Here is a 13,451-nt window from a genome sequence, read left to right as displayed (position 1 = left end):
CCTTTTGTATAATAGCCATTCTAACTGGGATGACATGATATCTCATTGTGGTTTTGGTTTGAATTTCCCTGATGATTAGTGATGTTGAGCACTTTTTCATGTATCTGTTGTCCGTTTCTATATCTTCGTTTGAGAGATACCTATTCAGCTCATTCGCCCATTTGTAAATCAGATTATTTGTTTTTCTGCTACTGAGTTGTTTCAGTAGCTTGGATATTCTGGACATGAATCCCTTCTCAAATAAATAGTTTGCAAGTATTTTTTCCCATTCTATAGGTTGTCTCTTCACTCTGTTGATTCTTTTTATTTTGCTGTGCAGAAGATTTTTAGTTTCATATGTTGTCATTTGTCTATTTTTGTTTTGTTGCTTGTGCTTTTGAAGTCTTCTCCATAAAATCTTTGCCCAGGACAATGTCCTGGAGTGTTTCCTCTATGTTTTTTAGGGATTTTTATAGTTTCAAGTCTTACATTTAGTTTTATAGTTTACAAGTCTTTACATTTAGGTCTTTGATACATTTCGAGTTGATTTTTGTATAGGGTTAGAGTTGGAAGTCTAGTTTTATTATACGGTATATGGATATCCAGTTTTCCCAGCACCACTTATTGAAGACACTGATCTTTCCCCAAAGAGTGTTTTTGTTGCCATTGTCAAAAATCAATTGGCTGAGCCCGGCGCGGTGGCTCATGTCTATAATTCCAGCACTTTGGGAGGCTGAAGCAGGTGGATCACTAGGTCAAGAGATCGAGACCATACTGGTCAACATAGTGAAACCCCATCTCTACTAAAAATACAAAAATTAGCTGGGCATGGTGGTGCAGCCTGTAGTCCCAGCTACTCGGAAGACTGAGGTAGGAGAATTGCTTGAACCGAGGAGGCGGAGGTTGCGGTGAGCTGAGATCACACCATTGCACCCCAGCCTGGGTACCAAGAGCGAAACTCCGTCTCAAAAAAAAAAAAAAAAGAAAGAAAATGAGATTGTTTTCAAGATTTCTGTTTCTACTAGTTTGTTGTTATATGGAAATGCTATCAATTTTCATATGTTAATTTGGTATCTTGCAACTTAATTTGTCAGTTCTAAGAGTTTTTTGGTTGAGCTTTTAGGGTTTTCTTTTCTTTTTATTTTTTTATTGCATTTTAGGTTTTGGTGTACATGTGAAGAACATGCAAGATTGTTGCATAGGTACACACATGGCAGTGTGATTTGCTGCCTTCCTCCCCATCACCTATATCTGGCATTTCTCCCCATGCTATGTCTCCCCAACTCCCCACCCCCCGCTGTTCCTCCCCTATTTCCCGCCAACAGACCCTAGTGTGTGATGCTCCCATCCCTGTGTCCATGTGTTCTCCTTGTTCAACACCCACCTATGAGTGAGAACATGCAGTGTTTGATTTTCTGTTCTTGTGTCAGTTTGCTGAGAATGATGGTTTCCAGGTTCTTCCATGTCCCTACAAAGGACACAAACTCATCATTTTTGAGGGCTGCATAATATTCCATGGTGTATATGTACCACATTTTCCCTGTCCAGTCTATCATCGATGGGCATTTGGGTTGGTTCCAGGTCTTTGCTATCGTAAACTGTGCTGCAATGAACATTCGTGTAAATGTGTCCTTATAGTAGAACGATTTATAATCCTTTGGATATATACCCAGTAATGGGATTGCTGGGTCAAATGGAATTTCTATTTCTAGATCCTTGAGGAATCGCCACACTGTCTTCCACAATGGTTGAACTGATTTACACTCCCACCAACAGTGTAAAAGTGTTCCTATTTCTCCACATCCTCTCCAGCATCTGTTATTTCTTGACTTTTTAATGATCACCATTCTAACTGGCATGAGGTGGTATCTCAATGTAGTTTTGATTTGCATTTCTCTAATGACCAGTGATTATGAGCATCTTTTTATATGTTTGTTGGCCTCATGTATGTCTTCTTTTGTAACGTGTCTGTTCATATTCTTCGCCCACTTTTGAATGGGCTTGTTTTTGTCTTGTAAATCTGTTTTAGTTCTTTGCAGATTCTGGATATCAGCCCTTTGTCAGATGGGTAGACTGCTAAAATTTTTTCCCATTCTGTTGGTTGCCGATTCACTCTAATGACTGTTTCATTTGCTGTGCAGAAGCTGTGGAGTTTGATTAGGTTCCATTTGTCTATTTTGGCTTTTGTTGCTAATGCTTTTGGTTTTTTGGTCACGAAGTCCTTGCCTACGCCTATGTCCTGAATGGTTTTGCCTAGATTTTCTTCTAGGGTTTTTATGGTGTTAGGTCTTATGTTTAAGTCTTTAATCCATCTGGAGTTAATTTTAGTGTAAGGTGTCAGGAAGGGGTCCACTTTCTACTTTCTGCACACAGCTAGCCAGTTTTCCAAACACCATTTATTAAACAGGGAATCCTTTCCCCATTGCATGTTTTTGTCAGGTTTGTCAAAGATCGGATGGTTGTAGATGTGTGGTATTGCCTCCGAGGCCTCTGTTCTGTTCCATTGGTCTATATCTCTGTTTTGGTACCAGTACCATGCTGTTTTGAGGCAGTAGTAGCCTTGTAGTATAGTTTGAAGTCCAGTAGTGTGATGCCTCCTGCTTTGTTTCTTTTGCTTAAAATTGACTTGGCTATGCGGGCTCTCTTTTGGTTCCATATGAAGTTTAAGGTGGCTTTATCCAGCTCTGTGAAGAAAGTCATTGGAGGCTTGATGGGGGTAGCGTTGAATCTGTAAATTACTTTGGGCAGTATGGCCATTTTCACGATATTGATTCTTCCTAACCATGAACATGGAATGTTTCTCCATCTGTTTGTGTCCTGTCTTATTTCGTTGAGCAGTGGTTGTAGTTCTCCTCGAAGAGGTCCTTTACAACCTTTCTTAGTTGTGTTCCCAGGTATTTTATTCTCTTTGAAGCAATTGTGAATTGTGCAGTTCATTCTTGATGTGACTCTCTTTAAGTCTGTTATTGGTGTATAAGAATGCTTGTGATTTTTGCACATTGATTTTGTATCCTGAGACTTTGCTGAAGCTGCTTATCAGTTTCAGGAGATTTTGGGCTGAGATGATGGGGTCTTCTAGATATACAATCATGTCGTCTACAAATAGAGACAATTTGACTTCCTCCTTTCTTATTTGAATACACTTTCTTTTTCTTGCCTGATTGCTCTGGCTAGAACTTCCAGTACTATATTGAATAGCAGTGGTGAGAGAGGGCATCCTTGTCTAGTGCCAGATTTCAAAGGGAATGCTTCCAGTTTTTGCCCATTCAGTATATTGGCTGTTGTTTTGTAGTAAATAGCTTTTATTATTTTAAGATATGTTCCATCAATATCTAGTTTATTGAGGGTTTTTAGCATAAAGGGCTGTTGAATTTTGTCAAAGGCCTTCTCTGCATCAATTGAGATAATCATGTGGTTTTTGTCTTTGGTTCTATTTATGTGGTGAATTACACTTATAGACTTGCATATGTTGAACTGGCCTTGCATCCCAGGGATGAAGCCTACTTGATCGTGATGGATAAGCTTTTTGACGTGCTGCTGCAATCGGTTTGCCAGTATTTTATTGAAGATTTTTGCATCTCTGTTCATCATGGATATTGGGCTGAAGTTTTCTTTTCTTGTTGAGTCTCTGCCGGGTTTTGGAATCAGGATGATGTTGGTCTCATAAAATGATTTGGGAAGAATTCCCTCTTTTTGTATTGTTTGGAATAGTTTCAGAAGAAATGGTACCAGCTCCTCTTTGTATGTCTGGTAGAATTCAGCTGTGAACCCATCTGGACCTGGGCTTTTTTTGGGTGGTAAGCTCTTAATTGCTGCCTCAACTTCAGAACTTGTTATGGGTCTGTTCAGGGTTTCGGCTTCTTCCTGGTTTAGGCTTGGCAGGAGGCAAGTGTCCAGGAATTTATCCATTTCTTCCAGGTTTACTAGTTTATGTGCATAGAGTTGTTTGTAATAATCTCTGATGATGCCTTGTATTTCTGTGGAATCTGTGGTGATATCTCCTTTATCGTTTTTTATTGCATCTATTTGATTATTCTCTCTTTTCTTTTTTATTAATCTGGCTAGTGGTCTGTCTATTTTGTTCATCTTTTCAAAAAACCAGCTCCTGGATTTACTGATTTTTTTGAAGGTTTTTGTGTCTCTATCTCCTTCAGTTCTGCTCTGATCTTAATTATTTCTTGTCTTCTGCTAGGTTTTGAGTTTTTTAGATCTTGCTCCTCTAGCTCTTTCAATTTTGATGATAGGGTGTCGATTTTAGATCTTTCCTTCTTCTCATGTGGGCACTTATTGCTATATATTTTCCTCTAGAGACTGCTTTAAATGTGTCCCAGAGATTCTGGTATGTTGTGTCTTCATTCTCATTAGTTTCAAAGGACATCTTTATTTCTGCCTTCATTTCATTGCTTATCCAGTCAACATTGAAGAGCCAGTTGTTCAGTTTCCATGAAGCTGTGCAATTCTGAGTTAATTTCTCAATTCTGAGTTCTAACTGGATTGCACTGTGGTCTGAGAGACTGTTGTGATTTCCATTCTTTTGCATTTGCTGAGGAGTGATTTACTTCCAATTATGGGGTCAATTTTAGAGTAGGTGCCATGTGGTGCTGAGAAGAATGTATATTCTGTGGATTTGGGGTGGAGAGTTCTGTAAATGCCTATTAGGTTTGCTTGGTCCGCGTCTGAGTTCAAGTCCTGGATATCCTTGTTAATTTCCTGTCTGGTTGATCTGTCTAATATTGACAATGGGGTGTTAAAGTCTCCCACTATTATTGTGTGGGAGTCTAAGTCCCTTTGTAAGTCATTAAGAACTTGCTTTATGTATCTGGGTGCTCTTGCATTGGGTGCGTATATATTTAGGATTGTTAGTTCTTCTTGTTGCATTGAGCCTTTTACCATTATGTAATGTTCTGCTTTGTCTCTTTTGATCTTTGTTGCTTTAAAGTCTAGTTTATCAGAGATGAGAATTGCAACTCCTGCTTTTTTTTGCTCTCCATTTGCTTGGTAAATCTTCCTCCATCCCTTTATTTTGAGCCTTTGTGTATCCTTGCATGTGAGATGGGTTTCCTGGATACAGCACACTGATGGGTTTTGGCTTTTTATCCAATTTGCCAGTCTGTGTCTTTTGATTGGTACGTTTAGCCCATTTACATTTAGGGTTTAATATTGTTATGTGTGAATTTGATCCTGCCATTTTGATGCTAGCTGGCTGTTTTGCCTGTTAGTTGATGCAGATTCTTCATTGTGTTGATGCTGTTTACCATCTGGTATGTTTTCGGAGTTGCTGGTACTGCTTGTTCCTTATATGTGTAGAGCCTCTTTCAGGAGCTCTTGTAAAGCTGGCCTGGTGGTGATGAAATCTGAGTACTTGCTTATTCGTAAAGGATTTTATTTTTCCTTCACTTATGACGTTTAGTTTGGCTGGATATGAAATTCTGGGTTGAAAGTTCTTTTCTTTAAGGATGTTGAATATTGGCCCCCACTCTCTTCTGGCTTGTAGGGTTTCTGCCAAGAAATCTGCTGTGAATCTGATGGGCTTCCTTTTGTGGGTAACCTGACCTTTCTCTCTGGCTGCCCTTAGCACTTTTGCCTTCATTTCAACCCTGATGAATCTGATGATTATATGCCTTGGGGTTGCTCTTCTTGAGGAATATCTTTGTGGTGTTCTCGGTATTTCTTGGATTTGAATGTTGGCCTGCCTTGCTGGGCCGGGGAAGTTCTCCTGGATAATATCCTGAAGAGTGTTTTCCAGCTTGGATTCATTCTCCCCATCACATTCAGGTACGCCTATCAAGTGTAGATTAGGTCTTTTCACATAATCCCATATTTGGAGGCTTTATTCATTTCTTTTCACCCTTTTTTCTCTAATCTTGCCTTCTCTTTTTATTTCATTGAATTGATCTTCAATCTCTGATAGCCTTTCTTCTGCTTGATCAATTCAGCTATTGAAACTTGTGTATGATTTGTGAAGTTCTTGTGCTGTGTTTTTCAACTCCATCAAGTCATTTATGTTCTTCTCTCAGCTGGTTATTCCAGTTAGCATTTTGTCTAACCTTTTTTCAAGGTTTTCAGTTTCTTTGCATTGGGTTAGAATGTGTAGCTCAGAGAAGTTTGCTATTACCCACCTTCTGAAGCCTGTTTCTGCCAATTTGTTGAACTCATTCTCTGTCATGTTTTGTTCCCATGTTGGTGAGGAGCTGTGTTCCCTTGAAGGAGAAGAGGCGTTCTCATCTTTGATGGTTTCATCCTTTTTGCGCTGGTTTCTTCCCATCTTCGTGGATTTATCTAGCTCTGATCTCAGGGAGCTGCTTGATGAGGTTGCTTGTCTGTCTGTCGAAGTGCTGCTGGGTATCCAGGGACTCCATCAGGTTGCTACGTAGGCTTCCTGTGTCTTTTTGTTTACACTGGAAGGTTAGGCCCACCTCTTTAATGGTCGGTGCCTTTCTTCCGCTGACCTGGAGGTACTGCTGGGTTGTCAAGGACACCATCCCTATGTAGGCTTCCTGTGCTTTTTGTTAAAACATGAAGACTAGGCCCGCCTCTTTAATGGCAGGTTGTCCCTTTCCTCCACGGAGCTGGATCATTCAGGGTTCAGCTCTGATTGAGGCACTGGCTGTGCAGCCCGCTGGGGTTTGTAGGGGAGGGGAGGGACCTGCCCAGCCACACTGTCTGTCTCTCTGCTTTCAACTCCCTCTCTCTATGGTCGTGGGGGAGGGGCCTGCCCAGCTGCACCATCTGTGTTCCGGCTTTCAGCTCCCTCTCTCTCCAGTCGGTCGTGGGGGAAGGGGCAATAGCTAGGTCCACAGGCTCTCTGGGTTTGCATATGGGCTTATGCATTTGCTTAGATCTGTGTGACAATCCGAGGCACCAGCCTGGATTGTTATTCAACTCTGCACTTGTAATTCTTGGAGCTTGACTGGCAAAGATCCTCTGTTCTGTGGATTGCTGAGGCTTTGGGGGAAGCGCCATACCTGGACTGGGATGCCGGAGGGGAGCCCCTGACTCACCAGTTAGATGCACTTTCTGGGTGAAGCAGCACCTCTCTCTGCCTGTTGTGCCCTGCCTGGGCTTTGCTCACTGTCCGACCAGATCCGTTGAAATGAACCTGGTACCTTGGTTGGAGCTAGGCGCTCTCTCACTTTCTGCATCTCTCTCGCTGGGCGTTGCACACTGGGGTTGTCTCTATTCGGCCATCTTGTCCCTCCCGTCTTTAATTCTTTTTTTTGGGAGACTTGGTCTTGCTATGTTGCCCAGGCTGAAGTGCAGTGGCTATTCACAGGCACGATCTCACTACTGATCGGCACGGGAGTTTTGACCTGCTTTGTTTCTGACCTGGGCCAGTTCACCCCTCCTTAGGCAACCTGGTGGTCCCCTGCTCCCAGGAGGTCACCGTATTGATGCTGAACTTAGTACGGACACCAAATCAGCATAGCACACTACAGCCCAGAACTCCTGGGCTCAAACAATCCTCCCACCTCAGCCTCCCGAGTAGATGGGACTACAGGCACGTGCCACTGCGCCCAGCTACTTTTCTTTTTTTTTCAACTTTTAAGTTCTGAGGTGCATGTGCAGGATGTGCAGGTTTACTACATAGGTAAACGTGTGTCATGGTGATTTGCTGCACAGAACAACCCATCACATAGGTATTAAGCCCAGCATCCATTAGCTATCCTTCCTGATGCTCTCCCTCCCCAACCCAACCCTCCCCCACAGGCCCCAGTGTGTGTTGTTCTCCTCCATGTGTCCATGTGTTCCACTTTTCAAAGAGAAAATATACTCATGTAAACAGCATATGGCTAAAAAACGAGAACATTGTTAGCACTCCAGAGTTCTATTCTAGCATTACTCCTCAAGAGTAACTCTCTGTTTTCTTCTAACATGATAGATTTGTTTTGAGCTGTATATAAATGGAATTACATTATATGAATGCTTTTGCACTTGGCTCTTTTGCCTGACGTGGTGTTTGTGATATTTGCCATGTTGTTGCACTTAGTGTCGTTTGTTTACTTTGTTCATTCTCATTAATATATTTCATTATGAAGATAGTCCACAATTTATTCTGCTGTTGACAGTTGAGCCACTCAAAATTTTTTGACATCTTGAACACAGCTCTAGCAAATTCTTTTCTACATGTCTTTTGGTGGATAGATGTATGAATTTCTGTTGAGCATATACCTAGAAATGGAAGTTTTGAGTCTTAGGATATGCATATGTGCAATTTTAGTGGACAGTGTTAAGCAGTTTTCCAAAGTGGTTGCACCAATCTCACACTCCTTGCAGAACCGTAGGAATGTTCTAGTTGCTCCACATCTCAGCCAACACTTGGTTGCAATTCATTTTTTATTTCGATTGATATATTCTTTACTTACAAAATTTCTGCTTTTCTTTCTAAAGTTTCCACTTCCATTTCAAATATATTTGGAAGTTGAAAGATGTGCAAGAACTGAAGACAGAAAATTTGTGTGTGAGACTCAAGAAAAAATCATAATTATTAATAGTTGTGTAGGCAGTCTTGATTCTACTATTATTATTGATGATAACACGTAATTATATACACATACATATTTGGGGTATATAAGTCGATTTGCTGAAGACTTTATGTCCTCAGAGATGACCGCAATAGATTAATGGTCCATTTCTTCATCATATTTTTTATTTAATGAAAAAGTCACAGGCACATCTACACAAACATGATAGACATGCATAGGTATATTGAATAATGAAAGGAAGAATTCTAAGAGAATTGAACTTGAAATTATGTTTTTGAAAATTTCACACAATTGATTCAACAAATATTTGAGTGTTATTACATGCTGGGCCCTGTTTTAGGGATTGGTGCCGTGATGACATGGTAAACCAAGTGCTACTCTTTGGAGCTTAGCTTCTAGTGAGGGCATCAGAAGATCAGCAAATAAAAATATAGAATGGGCCGGGCGCAGTGGCTCACACCTATAATCCCAGCACTTTGGAAGGCCGGGACGGGTGGATCACAAGGTCAAGAGATTGAGACCATCCTGGTCAACATGGTGAAACCCCGTCTCTACTAAAGATACAAAAAATTAGTTGGGCCTGGTGGCACATGCCTGTAGTCCCAGCTACTCGGGAGGCTGAGGCAGGAGAATTGCTTGAACCCAGGAGGTGGAGGTTGCGGTGAGCTGAGATCGCGCCATTACACTCCAGCCTGGGTAACAAGAGTGAAACTCTGTCTCCAAAAAAAAAAAAAAAATTATATATATATATATATAATGTAATTATTTCAGATATCTATAATCTTATTAAGAAAAATGATAAAAAATAAATAACTCATAAGAATTAATAAAGCTTGCCAGAGGAGAATTATTAGGTTAAAAATTGTTCTAAAGAGGGCAGAGAATTTGTTTTCCAATGTAAAGAACTGTAGACATGTGAAAATGGAGTTTGGTTTGGAAAGTGGGGAGTCAAACAGAGACAGCCTGAGGCAGGCAGAACGTTTAGGCAGAGGACTAGCGGAAGACAAAAATAGGTACTTAAAAGATTGAATATAACAAAAAATTAATAGAGATGTTATAGCTAAAAAGACTGCTTTCTAACAAGAGAATCGGTCTCATTAAACAGCCCCTCCTTGGAGAGGAATATCAAGTATCTGCCATGGAGCCAATTTTCTGTTCAGTGGAGTTGCATGTAGCTGTGTAGATTAGTGCTTCCTGAGCTATGTGTACTGCTGAGATATTTTGTGAGTACAAGGAGAAACATTTTTCTTTTTTAGCAAGACAGGGAGATGGGAGTCGAAGAGGGTTCTTATTTCCTTAAATCAAGGTCCGCAGAAGCAGACAGGGACACCAGGATTTGTAGGCCAGGGATTTATTAAGGAAGTATCCCCAGGCGAGACTGGTGTGGAGAAAGGTGGGCTGGGACAGGGAGGGGGGAACCTAAGGCAAAGTTTTGCAAAGGGTAGGATCTGCATCCTGCTCTCCCAGGGGAACTCCCGCAAACCCAAGGTAAGGGAGCTAGGCTTTCATATTCCCACACCTGTCAGGCACTGGTGAAATGCTACCTCCAGAACTTCGATTCTCAGGCACGGGGGCTCTGCAGGTATAGGCAAAGCGGCTCTATGAACTGAAGTAAAGTTGGCTAAAGAGAAGTCACAAGTGCTGACTGTTGGAAGCAAAAGCACACTGAAGCTGAGAGAGGACACACGCATGCTCACTGCGAATATTGTTAGAGACATGTAATTAGCACATTACAGACAATTTAATGCTTTTTTGTTTGTTTGTTTTCTTTTTGAGATGGAGGTTTGCTCTGTAGCCCAGGCTGGAGTGCAATGGTGTGATCTCAGCTCACTGCAAACCCCACTTCCTGGGTTCCAGCGATTCTCCTGCCTCAGCCTCCCAACTAGCTTGGATTACAGGTGTGTGCTACCACACCCAGCTAATTTTTGTATTTTTAGTAGAGACAGAGTTTCACCATGTTTGCCAGGCTGGTCTCAAACTCTTGACACCTCAGATGATCCACCCACCTTGGCTTCCCAAACTGCTGGGATTACAGGCATGAGCCACCGTGCCCAGCCCAATTTATTTTTGTAAAAGGAGTCATCTTAAAGAATCATGTCAATTAAATGGTGCTATACATAATATATAGATATGCAAAAATTACTAAATTCGTATAAAGGTGGCTGAAGGCTGGTACCTGCTGATTGGGGTGCTTGTTTTCGTTTATACGCCATATTTAGGAATTGAGTTTCCATTTGGTGGCAGCCACTTTAATATTTGCTATTCTCCGTGTCCTCCCATCCAAGACAGTCTTCATGCCTCCTTTTTCTGGGAACCCCTCAATGCTTTATATGTGCCACAAATCTTTGCACTTCCTATATTGCATCAAAATGATGGAGCTGATATTTCTTCCCTAAAGGCTTTGTGAGGTTCTTGGAGCAAGGACTGTGTCTCACTCATCTCTGAATTTCTAGCGAGTGGCTGGCACAGGGCCTCATTTAGAGTAGGTATTCAATAAATGTTTGTTGAATTGGATGAATAAAGAATCCATTACAGCCTGTGGAAATTCTAGAGAATAAAATTTATCTTGGGTATAAAGTTTGTATCTTTTATTAATGAGACACAAGCAATTAAAATGATAAACTCCCTCTAGCATTCCAATAAAAGTTATTGAGCCTCATCTGATAACTTCTACATTTGGCACAGAAAGGTTCTCACCTGAAAATGGAAATTTAAAACTTTAGTTGAGAAAAGCTTTCTTGATTAAGAGCACTTGATTTAAAAAGAGCTCATTAATGAAGAACAAAACTATTTTTATAAGGACTAAGCTCTTTTTCTCTTGCTTTGGTTTCGTTTCACGCTTCAACAAACAGCACCTTTTGGCAGTCACGGCTCCTTGTACTGCCAAGTGCGGTTTCGTGACTCTAGTTATGCCCTTCCTCGACGTCACTCTGAAAGAGGTCATCAGCTAATTAGCTGCATAAACTGGCCACCATTATTGTTTCTAAGCCCCAAGTTGTGCAGTCTGATGGAATTACAATGACGTATTTGAATTGATTCTTTTTTTTTTCTTGATGACACAAAAATGCTTCTTAGAACGTTGAAACTTAAGACAATTATAGTGGAATGTACCTGATTAAAGGTGACCTATAGATATTCAGGAGAGCAGAAAAAACTCGCTTAGACAGGATGAATACTTTTGGCTTTTTCTCCGGATTAGAGCCGGAAAAAGTTTCTGTTTCTCAGATTTTAGCTTCTCTCTCTCCAGCTTCTATCTCCCAATAATATTATTTGCCGTTCTTCAAAATGCTGTCTACTGTTTCTTCTCACAAAAGTAGAATCTGTCTTCCAAGCTCCTTTACTCGCATCTCTTTAACTTTTTCATCTGAATAGTCAGCACCTTTGTTCTTACCCTTGCCTGCTCAAACCCCAACCCAAGACCTCACCTCAAAAGGTCTTGCATGTTTTCTGTTTTCGGCTGGTAAGGACCATGTTTTTGTTTTCCAAAGCGATATTTACTCAGTTTGAAATCTGTCATTTATAGCTGTGTATATCCAGTAATGGTCAATCTTCCTCAAATTGTCTTAAAGTCACTGAAAGAAGCAACTGTGTGTAGATTTCATTCCTTGTTGCACAGTAGCAAAGAAGGCTCGCAGAAGAGCCAGGGCTGGTTTTGAAGGGCTCTGCAATTGCAGTGTAAGTATTTTAGGTATTATTTCCTTCTCCATTCCTCTGCCCGAGAATGAATTTTCAATGCAGAGTTTTCTTTAACATTGAAGATGTAAAATTTAGAAAGAGTCAACTATTTCATTATGTTAGCCAAAGGCTGTTACAAAATACAATATAGTCTTTTTAAAAAGTAGGCCGGGTGCAGTGGCTTACACCTGTAATCCCAGCACTTTGGGAGGCTGAGGCAGGCGGCTCATGAGGTCAAGATATCGAGACCATCTGACCAACATGGTGAAACCCCGTCTCTACCAGAAATACAAAAATTAGCTGGGCGTGGTGGCACACGCCTGTGGTCCCAGCTACTCGGGAAGTTGAGACGGAAGAATCGCTTGAACCCAGGATGCGGAGGTTGCAGTGAGCCGAGATTGCGCCACTGCACTCCAGCCTGGCAACAGAGCAAGACTCTGTCTCAAGAAAAAAAAAAAAAGAAAAGAAAGTCTTAAAACACAGAGTAAAGACATGAATTGTGACTGTAATGGAATTCTCATGCCTATTTAAAATATATGCTCACCTAACCAAAACATCCCAAGGAATAACATACTAAGTCATGAGTTTCATAGTTGGGGAAGGGACTGTACTTAGTTCCCTTTTGTTTTCCCAGGGCATCCAGCATGGAGCTCAGAAACTTGTTGAGGCTTTATCAATATTCTTGAGTCCATTAATTCAAATAAGAGGCTTATTTGGATCACAGATTTTTACATAACACAGTAACATGCCCTGAGAAAATCCCTTGACTGATGACATTCGCTCCAGAGAGGAGTGAGTTCTAGCCTGGAAACCTAGCTCAAGTAACCTTGCAGGCTACACATCTGTCAAATGGGACTGCCTCGAAATATTGTTGAAGTTAAGCAAGATGCGTAAAATGTCTTACATGGTCTCTGGTCCACAACAAGCACCCAATGTGTGTCAGTTTCCCTTTGTCTTCTTTCAGATTTTATCTTGAACAGCCCCAGTGCACATGTGACATGGCTGCACATACATGAGCAAAATGTAAGAGAGTGAAAGACATGCCCTATATATATAATATATATAATTGCATATATATGTATATAATATATATGCAATATATAATATATATAATATATTATATATAATATAATACATATGATATATTATATAATATATTATATTATATATTATATAACATATATTATAATATATAACATAATATATAATATATATTATTGTATATGTATATAATATATAATATATATGATTAGTATTCACTCATAAAATGATAGTATTATATAATTATATAATACTATATTATATAATTTTATA

The sequence above is a fragment of the Sapajus apella genome, unplaced genomic scaffold (genome assembly GCF_009761245.1).
Source record: "Sapajus apella isolate SASKATOON/1434 unplaced genomic scaffold, GSC_monkey_1.0 scaffold39, whole genome shotgun sequence".
NCBI lineage: Eukaryota > Metazoa > Chordata > Mammalia > Primates > Cebidae > Sapajus > Sapajus apella.
This window is presented reverse-complemented; position numbering follows the sequence as displayed.